Source organism: Mirounga angustirostris, unplaced genomic scaffold (genome assembly GCF_029215605.1).
Source record: "Mirounga angustirostris isolate CCGP_5_RB_7025 unplaced genomic scaffold, mMirAng1.0.hap1 SCAF_2, whole genome shotgun sequence".
In the NCBI taxonomy this organism is placed as follows: Eukaryota; Metazoa; Chordata; class Mammalia; order Carnivora; family Phocidae; genus Mirounga; species Mirounga angustirostris.
In genome coordinates this window covers 151,910,297-151,923,999 of record NW_026991710.1, presented here as the reverse complement: position 1 = coordinate 151,923,999, position 13,703 = coordinate 151,910,297, and positions in this window count along the sequence as shown.

Below are 13,703 nucleotides of genomic sequence, written 5' to 3'. Positions count from 1 at the left end.
TCTCATTCATATGTGGAATTTAAGAAACAAAACAAATGAGCAAAGGGAAAAAAAGAGAGAGACAAACCAAGAAACAGACTCTTAACTATTGAGAACAAACTGATGGTTACCAGAGAGGAATTGGGTGGGGGGATGAGTGAAATAAGCAATGGGGATTAAGGAGTGCACTTGTGATGAGCACCCGGTGATGTATGGAAGTGCTGAATCACTATATTATAAACCTGAAACTATTATAACACTGTATGTTAACTATATTGGAATTAAAAAAAAGATGTGAAACAACCTAAGTGTCCATCAATGGATGAATGGCTAAGGAAGATGTGGTGTAAGTATACAACGGAATGTTACTTAGCCATAAAAAAGAATGAAATCTTGCCATTTGTGAAACATGGACAGAGCTTGAGGGTATTACGTTAGGTGAAATAAGTCAGACAGAGAAAGACAACTACCTTATGATTTCACTTATATGTGGAGTCTAAAAACAAAACAAACAGAAGTCACACAACAGATTGGTAGTTATCAGAGAGTAAGGGGGTAGGAGGATAGTGAAATGGGGGAAGGGAAGTTAATGGTATAGTGACAAATGGTACCTAGACTTATTGTAGTGATTGTTTTGCAGTGTATACAAAAATTGAATTATTATGTTGTATACCTGAAACTAATATAATATTATATACAAATTTTACCTCAAAAAATACACATAAAAGAAGGAATATAAAAGAAGGAACACAGAAAAATGAAACTTGCCTATATTTTTGCCATCCAGAGATAACTACTGTTAATGTCCTGATGTATATTCACCTGGCTTTAAAAATTACTCTCAGGGCGCCTGGGTGGCTAACAGTCAGTTAAGCATGGGATTCTTGGTTTCAGCTCGAGTCATTATCTCAGCGTTGTGAGATCTAGCCCCGTGTCAGATTCCACGGTCAGCAGGGAGTGTGCTTGAGATTCTCTCTCCTTCTCCCTCTGCCCCTCCCACTCATGCTATCTCACTTGCTCTCTCTCTAAAATAAATAAATAAGTCTTTAAAAAAAGACTCTCACACACACGGACACACACACATTTAAAAATAAAGAAACTCTACTGTTGAATCACAGATCTGTACCTCTGAAATAAATAATATAATATATGTATAAAAAAAAAAGAAGAAGATAGCAGGAGGGGAAGAATAAAGGGGGGAAATCGGAGGGGGAGACGAACCATGAGAGACGATGGACTCTGAAAAACAAACTGAGGGTTCTAGAGGGGAGGGGGGTGGGAGGATGGGTTAGCCTGGTGATGGGTATTAAAGAGGGCACGTTCTGCATGGAGCACTGGGTGTTACGCACAAATAATGAATCATGGAACACTACATCAAAAACTAATGATGTAATGTATGGTGATTAACATAACAATAAAACATTTAAAAAAATAAATAAAAATAAAGAAACTCTAACTGTATTGTGTTAAAATAACACGTTGGAAAAAAAAACACGTACTTTTTCCCGGGGGCAAGTGTCCCCAGAAATGATCAACTGACTGAATTATCTTCGTACAAGTAGTTCTGAATTATTATTAATAACTAACAGTCAAATAAATAAGTTCTCTGATAATCAGGCTTTTAAAAAACCAATGTAAATCAGCTTTAAATTTGATAACACTATATCATTCACTATTTCACTCATTTGACACACACTTACTGAGACTCTACTGTGTGTCTAGAGGTGTTTTCTGGACAGAGAACTAGACGGTGTAGATTATTAAACTGGGAGAACTTGGCAATGCCACCTTTGGCCTCTGTGTGAACTTGATGACTACTTACCAAGTGACAGGTCTGCCAAATGCCCTCTCAACTTAAAAAGTTGGTGATTCAGTAAATTTAGAGTTAGATCTTCTCTCCCCTCCCCCTTTAACTTCACTGATGAGAAAAACTGAGACATTAAAACACTAGTCTAAGGTCACAGAACTAGTTAATCCAAAACTAGTACTATAATCCAGGCCTCCTCTTTTTTACTTATTTATTCATTTAATCATCAAATGTTTATTTAAGTCTCTCCAATGGCAGACCAGGGCCAGGCTTGTCATGTCTTAATATAAAAACAATAATAATAAAATAACAGCTGTTAGGCATTAGGCACTATATGTAGTATTTTCACTTGGATTATCTTGTTTCCTGGTCATGTAGTCTTAGCAAGCACTTAGGGGAAAAAAAGATAATGCTGACAAACTGTAGTATTCTCAAAAAACATTCTGGGGTCAAGGGGAGAGATGAATAGGCAGAGCATAGAGTTAATTTTTAGGACAGTGAAAATACTCTGATATTATACTGTTAGATATATGTCATTATACATGTGTCCAAATTCATAGAATGTACAACACCAAGAGTGAACCCTAAGGTAAACTATGGACTTTGTGTGATTGTAATGTATTAATGTAGATTCATCCTTGGTGAAAATGTAGCATTCTGGAGATGATGGGGGAGGCTGTTCATATGTGGGAATAGAGGGTGTATGGGAAATCTTGGTACTTCCCTCTTAATTTTGTTGTATACGTAAAACTGCTCTAAAAAAATAAAGTCTTAAAAAAAAATTCTAAGGAGATATCTATACTCCCATATTCATTGAAGGACTATTCACAATAGCCAGGACATGGAAATAACCTAAGTATCCACTGATGGATGAATGGATAGAGAAAATGTGATATATACAACACCTGAAATTAATATTACACTGTATGTTAATGAACTGGAAGTTAAATGAAAACTGGGGGGAAAAAAAGAAAAAAAAAAAAGAAAATATGGCTTCTACGTACAATGGGATGTTATCCAGTCTTAAAAAAGAGGGAAATCCTTTAATGGATGAAACTGGAGGACATTATGCTAAGTGAAATAAGTCACAGAAGGACAAATACTGCATGATTCCACTTATATGAGGCATCTGAAATAGTCAAACCACAGAAGCAGAGAGTAGAACGGTGGTTTCCAGGGGCTGAGATGAGGGGAAAATGAGGAGTTGTGTTTCAGTGGGTGTAAAGTTTCAGTTACGCAAGATGAGTAAGTTCTAGAGATCTGCTATACAACACAATGCCTATAGTTAACAATACTGCACTGTGCACTTCAAATTTTATCAAGAGGGTAGATTTCATATGTTTTGCCATACAAAAACAAAACCAAAATAAAGGGAAATGAGAAAAATTTTTGAGCTTCTTATTACATTTTAAAAATCTTAATCTTAGTGGTTCTCAAGCTCAGCCTACGTGAGAATCACCTAGAGGGCTTGTTGAAACACAAATTGATGAGCCCCACCAGAGAGTGTCTGATTCAGCAGTTTGGGAGGGGCCTGGGGCTAGCATTTCTAACAAATTCCCAGTTGATGCTGACACTGTTGGTCTAGGCACCAAACTTCTAGAAGCACTGCTCAAGGAGGTACTACCCTTCCCGCTACCCACCACCCTCACCCCCCATAAACACGCCTCTGGGGCCCCTGGAGTCTAAGGATTTTCTCAACTGCTTCACCCATTGCAGGTCACACATGGAATCCTAAATTAAAACTTAGATCAGTATTAATTTCTTTCTAGCTATCGCTGCTGAAACTAAAGAGATTCGGAACATACCGGAAATCACACAAAGAGCTAAAAAATACAGCCTATCCAATGACATCTAATAGAATCTGTTGGACCTCAAAATCCGGATTTCAGAAATTTGATCATTTAAAACTTCTCTTTGTAATAAGCCATCGTTTTCAGGAATTACAACGGGAACTTTAAAAACACATTTTTAAAATTCCACATATTTTCTTGTCTGTCACATTAAATAAGGCTCTGTTTTTCCGTCGTTCATCTTCCTACACCAAGCACATCGTGACTAGGATCAGAAGCTGCAGAGAGGGTAACCCATATGAAACAACCGCCAAATGAAAATGATTTGAAATCAGCGATGGAAAATGAAAGACGGAAACCCCCAGGGGAGAATCGTAAAATTGTGAGCGGCGGCAGGGCTCAGCAGACAATACAGGCAGTGATAAGCGGAGTGCTTGGGAATCCCAAAGTAGCAAAGACGCTAGGAGAGAAGATGCAGGGAAACATCTAGGTGTGTAGCTCACATGTAACTCAAACTTCCCCAAGCCACACTGGCCTTTAGAAGCATCTGGTAAGAGATGTCTCTGAGCTTTTTTCCCTGGCAGCATCCCAGGTGACTTGTGAGCTCGCCTCAGCTGTCACTGGTGTCCCCCCACTGCCACCACAGATGCTGCTCTCATGCTGTCGCCATCACAGCATCTGACACTGCCAACCCCATGCGGCTGCTACTCCCTAGGGGTCAGGGGTCACCTCGTTTTAATTAGATACCCCTGTGCGTAGCCTGCTGCACTTCGGCTCGGAACCTCCCTCTTTAAGGAACTCAGGATCAGAACCTTCAAGTCAGGTCAGAGACGAATTCAGGACTACGGTTCAGCACTGCACAGACTCCAGCATATAGGAAGCAGTATGTCATTAATAAATATCCATTTTCCACTCTCTTGCCTACCACTAAGAATTCACCGGTGCCCCAAACCAATATACTCTCAGCACTCCCTTACTGCTTGTGGAATAAACTGCCCACCTTGGAAGGTGAGGCAGCCCGGAGAGTCTTTTCTCAGCTTTCCTCGACTTCCAGGCTAGATTAGTTCCCCCAGAGGATGATCTCATGTCACCATAAACCTTTCCTTCATAGCTTTCAGCAGAGGTACACTCGGGATAATAATAGCAGTACCTAGCTCACAGATGTTTTGGTTTTGTTTCAGTTTTTTCTTGGTGATGATTAAATAAGTTAATACAGGAAAAGTGCCTGAAACCATGTCTGACACAGAGGAAGCCCTCAATAAACATTAGCTATGATTATTATATACATTTATTTGTGTGATAATTTGAAATCTGTCTCCTCCACTAGATCGTAAGTTATAGGAAGGCAGGGATTGTGTCCATTTTTCACTTTTTATTGTATCTCAACTGCCTACTCAGTGTCAAGGACATAACGAACAGTCAATATGTGTTGAAGGAATTCATGAATCACTCATAGAATCTGTTGAGCCAATTGCATAAGTCCCTTCAAAATTCTTTCCTTACCCCTTTTCCTGGGTCTCCATGCAAATAGGACTTACCTCTTATTTTGTTAGCTAAGTGTTCTCTAGTTAGTATATAAATTTAATTCCTTCATATACACTCATGTGCACACACACACACACACGCCACAGAGTCCCCCAAAGGATTTAAGTATAATGTTTTGAATATTTGTTTGTTTGTTTGTTTTAACAGCTTTACTGAGAAATAATTGATATACGAAAAGCTGCACATATTTAATGGATAAATCTGGTGAGTCTGGACATACGCAATCACCTATGAAACCATCACCACAACTGAGGTAATAGACATATCTACCATCCCCAAACATTTATGTCCAAAGAAGACATCTAGATGGCCAACAGACACATGAAAAGATGCTCAACATCATTCATCATCAGGGAAATGCAAATCAAAACTACAATGAGATATCACCTCACACCTGTCAGAATGACTCAAATCAAACACACAAGAAACAAGTGTTGGAGAGGATGAGGAGGAAAAGGAACCCTTGTGCACTGTTGGTGGGAATGCAAAGTGGTGCAGCCACTGTGGAAAACAGTATGGAGGTTCCTCAAAAATTTTAAAATATAACTACCCTATGATTCAGAAATTGCAGTACTGGGTGTTTACCCCCAAAATATGAAAACACTGATTCAAAGGGATACATGCACCCTTATATTTATTTGTAGCATCATTTGCAATAGCCAAACTATGGAAGCAGCTCAAGTGTCCATTGATAGATGAATGGATAAAGAAGATGTGGTATATATACAGAATGGTATAGAATTCAGCCATAAAAAATAATGAAATCTTGCCATTTGTAATGACATGGATGGAGCTAGAGAGTATAATACTAAGCAAAATAAGTCAGTCAGAGAAAGACAAACACCTTATGATCTCACTCATATGTGGAATTTAAGAAACAAAGCAAATGAGCCAAGGGGGGCAGAAAAGAGAGAGAGAGAGACAAACCAAGAAACAGACTCTTTACTAATGAGGAGGGGAGGTGGGGAGGGGATGGGTCACATAGTTGATGGGGATTAAAGAGTGCACTTATCATGATGAAAACAAATAAAATGATTTTAAAAAAGATTAAAGACACACACGTGCAAAGGAAAAAAAAAGAAATGACCTTGAACTTGAGAGTTAAGAAAACTCGGGTTTGAATCCAGATTCTTCTTAGTAGCTCTCTGTTTGCTTGGGTTTCTTCATGTATAAAACTATGAAAACAGGGGGCACCTGGGCGGTGCAGTTGGTTAAGCTACCAACTCTCGGTTTGGGCTCACACGGAGATTTCAGGGTTGTGAGATCTGCTCTGTGCTTAGGGCTTCATGCTCCAGGCCCCTGGCTCCAGACCCCTGGCTCCAGGCTCCATGCTCCTGGCTCCCGGCTCCCGGGTCCAGCTCCTGGCTCCGCTCTCAGCGGGGAATCTGCTTAAGACTTTCTCTCCCTCTCCCTCTGCCCCTCCACTCCACCCTCACTCTCTCTCTCAAATAAGAAAATAAATCTTAAAAAAAAAAAAAACTGTGGAAACAGATCAGAGTGAAGCTTAGAAACAGGGCATGTAAAGCTCCTAAATGGTGACTGGAGGTTAATAGGTGCTCAACAATTAGTAAGTATTGTTATTATTGTCATACCTATTTTCCTTTTAAAACCCAGTGAAATAATGCATGCAATTATTTAAAAAGCTTAAGATACCTTTGTATCCTCTACAAACAGACCATAAATAAGGCTACATGGTTTTAAGTATGCAAACGTAGAGTGTCACATTAAGCTTTCTATTTATTCATTTATAAGGTTGTCTCTACCTAGTTAAGTGGATTTTTATGAAAAGGCCAAAAAATGCCTTATCTCAGTTTGAGTATGCCTGGGAATCCCTGCAGTTATTCAGGGGCTTAATAGAGAATAGACATAAGGGCTAACATGCTTCTTGGAGGGGACAAAGCCTTGTCTCTTGTACAAGTTGTCCTTGACTTCATCTTCTGCACCTAGGACCATCCTGGCACACGGTCCTCCATATCTATGATCTGCAACTTCAGAAGTTGAGGGTCTGACCTTCTCTTTCAAAAACCCCCACAGCCTTCTGTCCAGGGCTACACTGTGGAGCACCACTTGGTCTGCCTTGTGTGGTCCTGTGGCTGGCTGGGCACGAGATGTCTCCCCACCGCAATGTGTACCCTTGGAGTCCTGGAAAGTCCTTACCCTTTCATGTTGTGTGCCATCCAGTTGGGGCTTTACATATGGCATGAGTTCAATAGTATTTACTAAACAAATGAGGGTTTCAGCAGAATCTGCATGTAGGGGGAAATACAAAAAGCACACTTAAAGCAACACATCAAAAAAAATATCATTTAACATTTGTAACCGAGAAGGAGGTATGTTCTCTATAATTTAGTTAATGGCATACATCTACCTTACATAACAATTGATTTCCCAATTCTTACTAAATGAAAATGTCTTCATGTATTACCTGACTTTTCAGGGAGTATGTTTTTCTTCCTTATTGTGTTTTTTGTTTTTGTTGATTTATTTATTATTTATTTATTTTAAAGGTTTTATTTATTTATTTGTCAGAGAGGGAGAGAGAGAAAGAGAGAGAGTGAGCAAGCACAAACAGGGGGAGTGGCAGGCAGAGGGAGAAGCAGGCTCCCCACTGAGCAAGGAGACTGATGCGGGACTCAATCCCAGGACCCTGGGATCATGACCTGAGCTGAAGGCAGACACTTAATCAACTGAGCCACCCAGGTGTCCCTGTTTTTGTTTTTTTTTTAAGTAACCCTGACACACAGATGGTTTTTTAAAAGAAAATTGCCAAAGTAACTTGGCACTGAAGTTTCTAAGTTTATAGAAAAGTTTCAGTATGTAATTAGGCTCAGTTCATCAGTGATGTATATGATGGAGCTTAGAAATTGGCTAATGACACAATTTTATAGATTCTTCTGGACAGGCACCTCCTCTTGCCCTCTTCTTGCTGAACACCTGTCCTCAAATCCCAGATTCTTCCTCATCCGTGTGGATGTTTCTAGGATTCTGTCCCCAGGTTCATGCAAGGGTAGGAGGAGAGGAAAGGGACATTTGGCCTTCTCTCTTATCCCTTAAGTCATATCTTTTATATTCTTTCTAGTCCACCTGGGGAGAGGTGGCTTGGAACCATATGTGGTTAGGAAAGCTGAGAGGGAGAATGAGACAGAGTCTGTGAGAAAAAGAGCAATAGCTGCTTGTTAAGAAACAGGTTGGGGGGGCACCTGGGTGGCTCAGTCGTTAAGTGTCTGCCTTCAGCTCTGGTCATGATCCCAGGGTCCTGGGATCGAGTCCTGCATCAGGCTCTCTGCTCAGCAGGGAGCCTGCTTCTCCCTCTCCCTCTCTCCCCCTCACTTGTGCTCTCTCTCTCTCAAATAAATAAATAAAAATCTAAAAAAAAAAAAGAAAGAAACAGGATGGGGTTGGGACAGTGGGTGGTAATGGCTGGATGAGGGAGGAAGTGAACTTGGGTAGCTGGAATGGCTATTCTGTGTCCTCAGGGGCCATCACACACGTGACTGCAGTGAGTTCCACACGTGCATTTCAAGCGCCAGTGAAATTGGATCAAACATTTTGGAAGCCAGCATACGTTGTCCATTTTCACCTTTGCCAAATAGGAGCCTTAAAAGAATAACCACTGTCTCTCATCACCACAACGTGCGAAGGAAGGATGTTTTGACACCAGAAAGGTCAGAAGTGTATTATTTTAGAATAAAGGATAACTTTTCAAATTGGATAGATTTAGCATTATGAAAAAATTACTACATTATCTTTTTTTCCCTCTTATTTTGCCATTTTGTTGTAGACTGTTACCATACAATATTTCATTTGTTTGCAAGATCATCCTAGGAAGTAGGGAATATCCCTTACTCTTAGCCAGGGTAAATACCCCTTCTGTATGCTTTGATAGATCACATGTAACGAGAGCAAAATTTAAACAACATAATTCAGATGTATGAAAAGTGTTAATTGCCCTGTTTTCTATAACTGATCTCATCCTGTGCTCATCATTCCCAATGATGGAAGGAAACACTTTATCTTGCCAAGTAAAAGTGGCTTTTTGGTGGTTTTTAGTTTTAAATTGCCTGTTTGGGTAACTGCTCAGTCCTTTGGGATTCTCTCCCGGATTTTTCTTACTCCTATCTCCTTTTTAAGACGGCATCTGGGTCCTGGGAGAGGTTACATGTCCTCCTGGTCTAGTGGCCTCCCATTAAGGTGACTCTTGGCCTTGGCCTCTGTCCTCAGGGTGTCTGCTTTGGTGTGGCTTGGATTCCTGGTCCCTGAGCTCCTGCACTGCTGAAACACAGTTGCTTTTGCTCCATCCTCTGGGCATCATGCTGGCTCCTGCTAGTAATGACTGAGGACTTTGTTTTTGCATCTCGTCACAAGGTCTCAGCACTTGGGTCTCCTTGCTCCAACTCCAGGTTTTATTGGGGTCATTGGTTCTGTCAGTCCTTCCATATCCCTAACTCTCTTGGGAGACCTGGGAATGCTCTCCTGCTTTCTCCATTGTCAACATGATTGTGCAGGATCCTGCGACGCATCCCTCAGCCCCATTGCTCCTCCTCTGCACACACACCACATTGCATGCCCTGTCAAAAGCAAGACTCTTCTGAGAGATTTATAGTCTCTCTAGACCATGGCTTTAAACAATTATTTATTTTTTCTTCTTCTTACAGTTATTATTTTACCAAAAGCTACACTAAGAAATACATTTTATGTCTAGGTACAGTGCATGTATAGTGAACAGATATATATGCCAAAGAAATAAAGATTTCCCCAAATTATATTTATCTTCACTAGTTGTGGATTCACTCTGATAGCTTCTAATCTAGTCTACTCTAAGTCATTTAAAAACACGTTGATCCAATCCATTAGACTGATCTCTTTATGCACCAGTGGGCCACTTTCCTAGGCTATGCCCCAGGAAATGAAGCACTAGCTCCCAAATCATCAGATTCTTCCCCAGTTCATATGGATGTTTTGAAGTTTCCATCCCCAAATTCATCCCCAGGGTAGGAGAATGAGATAAAGATGTTTGCTATTCTCTCTTATCTCTTAAGTCATGTCCTTTACCCTTTCTAGTCGAGGGTTTATTTTAAGACCAGTCCTGATATTTGGTTCTTATTAAGTAAAATCAGTTAAGAAAAACCCTTTAATTCTGATACACCTGGTTTTCTAATATGGTCTCCTGATCTCACCATGACTTTAAAAAAAAGTTAAAAAAAAACCAAATATTTTTCATCTCATGGTCTCTGTGGGTCAGGAATTTGGAGGCATGTTCGCTGGGTGGTTCTGGCTCAGGGTCTCTTATGAGGTTGCAGACAAGATGTCATCTGAAAGCTTGACCAGGGCGGAAGAATCTGCTTCCAAGATTGCCTACTCACCTGGCTGTTGGCAGGAGAACTCAGTTCCTCACCATGTGAACTTCTTTATAGGGCTGATTAAAGATCTTCATGATGTGACAGCTGGCTTCCCCTATAGGGGTGATCCAAAAGCGAGCAAGAAGGAAGCTGCATTGCCTTTTATGACTTAGTCTCAGAGGTCACACACACCATCACTTCTGTTTTACTCTATCCATTTGAAGCAAACACTAAGTCCAACCAAAATGTAAAGGGAGGGGAATTAGGTTTCAATTTTTAAAGGGAGAAGAATAAAGAATTCATGTACATGTTTTAAACCTCCACAGTAACTTGTATATCTTTTCAGATAATTATCAGTACAAGGCAATATATATGCTAGGCGTTATCTGACTGATGTAAATAGTGAACGTTATGGGAGAACCCAGACTGAATGAATAACCACTGTTTCCTTGTGCAATCAGGGAAGGTTGCACAAAGATGAGTCTTGAATTGAGTGGTGAAGAATAAGATCAGAAAACCAGAGAGAATCAGGCAGGGATTGCAATTGATATAAACAGAGTGAGTTAAGTTGTGAGGAAGGTTCGAGAGCCTTCAGATTGCTCCATATTACTCACTCTGGTTTCCTATCCACCACAGTGGACTCTTAATAGCAGTCCACACTCTTGATCTCCAACAGTCTCTTTAACAAAGCTTGACTGCCTTGCATCTCGTCACTTCCAGGTCTGCTTTCTGAAGGGCAAGAGGCAGTTATGTAGGTGGATCTGGGCTTAAACATTAATGTATTCACTCCATCCACATAGCAGAAACACACTTTTAAAAAGTGTGTATAATTTAACAGTCTTGAAATAGGGATACAATTGTGAAACCATCATGACAATCAAGCTAATGAACATATCCATGACCCTCAAAAGTTTCCCTGTAGGAACCCTCCTACACTGTTGGTGGGAATGCAAGCTGGTGCAACCACTCTGGAAAACTGTATGGAGGTTCCTCAAAAAGTTGAAAATAGAGCTACCATATGATCCAGCAATTGCACTACTGGGTATTTACCCCAAAGATACAAAAGTAGGGATCCGAAGGGCTACGTGCACCCCAATGTTTATAGCAGCAATGTCCACAATGGCCAAACTGTGGAAAGAGCCAAGATGTCCATCGACAGATGAATGGATAAAGAAGATGTGGTATATATATACAATGGAATATTATGCAGCCATCAAAAGGAATGAGATCTTGCCATTTGCAACCACGTGGATGGAACTGGAGGGTATTATGTTGAGTGAAATAAGTCAATCAGAGAAAGACATGTATCATATGACCTCACTGATATGAGGAATTCTTAATCGCAGGAAACAAACTGAGTGTTGTTGGAGTGGGGGGTGGGGTGGGAGGGATGGGGTGACTGGGTGATGGACACTGGGGAGGGTGTGTGCTCTGGTAAGCACTGTGAATTGTGCAAGACTGTTGAATCTCAGATCTGTACCTCTGAAACAAATAATGCAATATATGTTAAGAAAAAAAAAAAAAGAAGAAGAAGAAGAAGGTAGCGGGAGGGGAAGAATGAAGCGGGGGAAATCGGAGGGGTAGACGAACCATGAGAGACGATAGACTCTGAGAAACAAACTGAGGGTTCTAGAGGGGAGGGGGGTGGGAGGATGGGTTAGCCTGGTGGTGGGTATTGAGGAGGGCACATTCTGCATGGAGCACTGCGTGTTGTGCACAAACAATGAATCATGGAACACTTCAGCTAAAACTAATGATGTAATGTATGGGGATTAACATAAGAATAAAATTAAAAAAAAAAAAAAGTTTCCCTGTAAACCTTTTTATCCCACTTCCCATCCCTTACCTGCATTCTCAGGCAACCACAGATCTGCTTTGTTACTACAGATTAGTGTGCATTTTCTAGGATTTTAAATAATTGGAATCATGCGATTTTTACCCTTTTTTTTAGTTTGGTTCCTTTCACTCAGTATAGTGGAATCATCCGTGTTGTTGAGGGTATCAATAGTTCACTCCCTTTTACTGATGAGTAGAATTCCATTGTAAGGATATACCACAATTTGTTTACCCATTCATCTGTTGATAGTCATTTGGGTGGTTTCCAGTTTTTGCCTATTACAATAAGACTGCTATGAACCTTTGAGTATAAGACTTTATATAGACACATGCTTTCATATGAAATGATTGGGTCATATGGCAGATGAGTGCTTAACTGCTTAAGAAACTGATAAACTGTTTTCCAAAGTGGTTATATAATTTTGGGTTATTACCAGCAGTGTACAAGAGTTCTAGTTCCCCCACATCATCAACATTTGGTATGGTCAGTCTTTTAAATTATAGCTGTTCTGGTGAGTGTGTAGTGGCTTCTTATTGTGGTTTTTATTTGCATTTCCTTAATGTTGTTGAGTAGTTTTTTTTTTTTTTTTAAGTGCATATTTGCAATCCATATATCTTTCTTGGTGAAGTGTCTGTTTGTGCTCATTTTGCTCATTTAAAATGTGCTGTTTGTTTCTTATTATTGAATTTTTAGGCTCATATATTCTGGATATAAGGCCTTTATCAGAAATGTGATTTGTAAATATTTTCTGCCTATCTGGAGCTATCTTTTTATTCCCTTAAGAGTATCTTGTGAAGAACAGAAGTTTTTAATTTTGATAGAATATAATTGATCAGTTTTCTTCCTTTATGACTCATGCATTTTGTGTTATATCTAAGAAATTTTGCCTACTCTAAGGCCATAAAGATTTTCATCTATGTTTTCTTTTAGAAATCTAGAAGTCACTATTTTAGAAGTCACAGTCTTTGCACTTTGATTGAAAATTAATCTAATACATATGTGTAGGTTTATTTTGGGACTTTCTATTTTGTTCTATTAATCTGTTTGTCTCCTGTGACCAATATTACACTTTCTTGAGTATTGTAGCTCTATAATAAGTCTTGAACTCAGTGAAAGGCTTCTAACTTTGTTCTTTTTCATACTATTTTGTGTCACACTCTCAGGTGTTGGGGTAGTCAAACGGGACAACAAACAAAACTGAAAGTAACAATCAAGTCTTTATTCACTTACTGTGATAGTGTAGGCAAGAGGCCAAAATGTGACGTGCTGGCTCCTGTTCCATTTTTCCACATGGAGTAACATTGGGTGCAAGGGTTAATCAGATGACATGCAGGACAAGTGGGGGAAATTGTCTCCCTGCTGAAGAGCACTGAACAAAAGTCTGTTGTGTGGAAAGGGAGAAACCA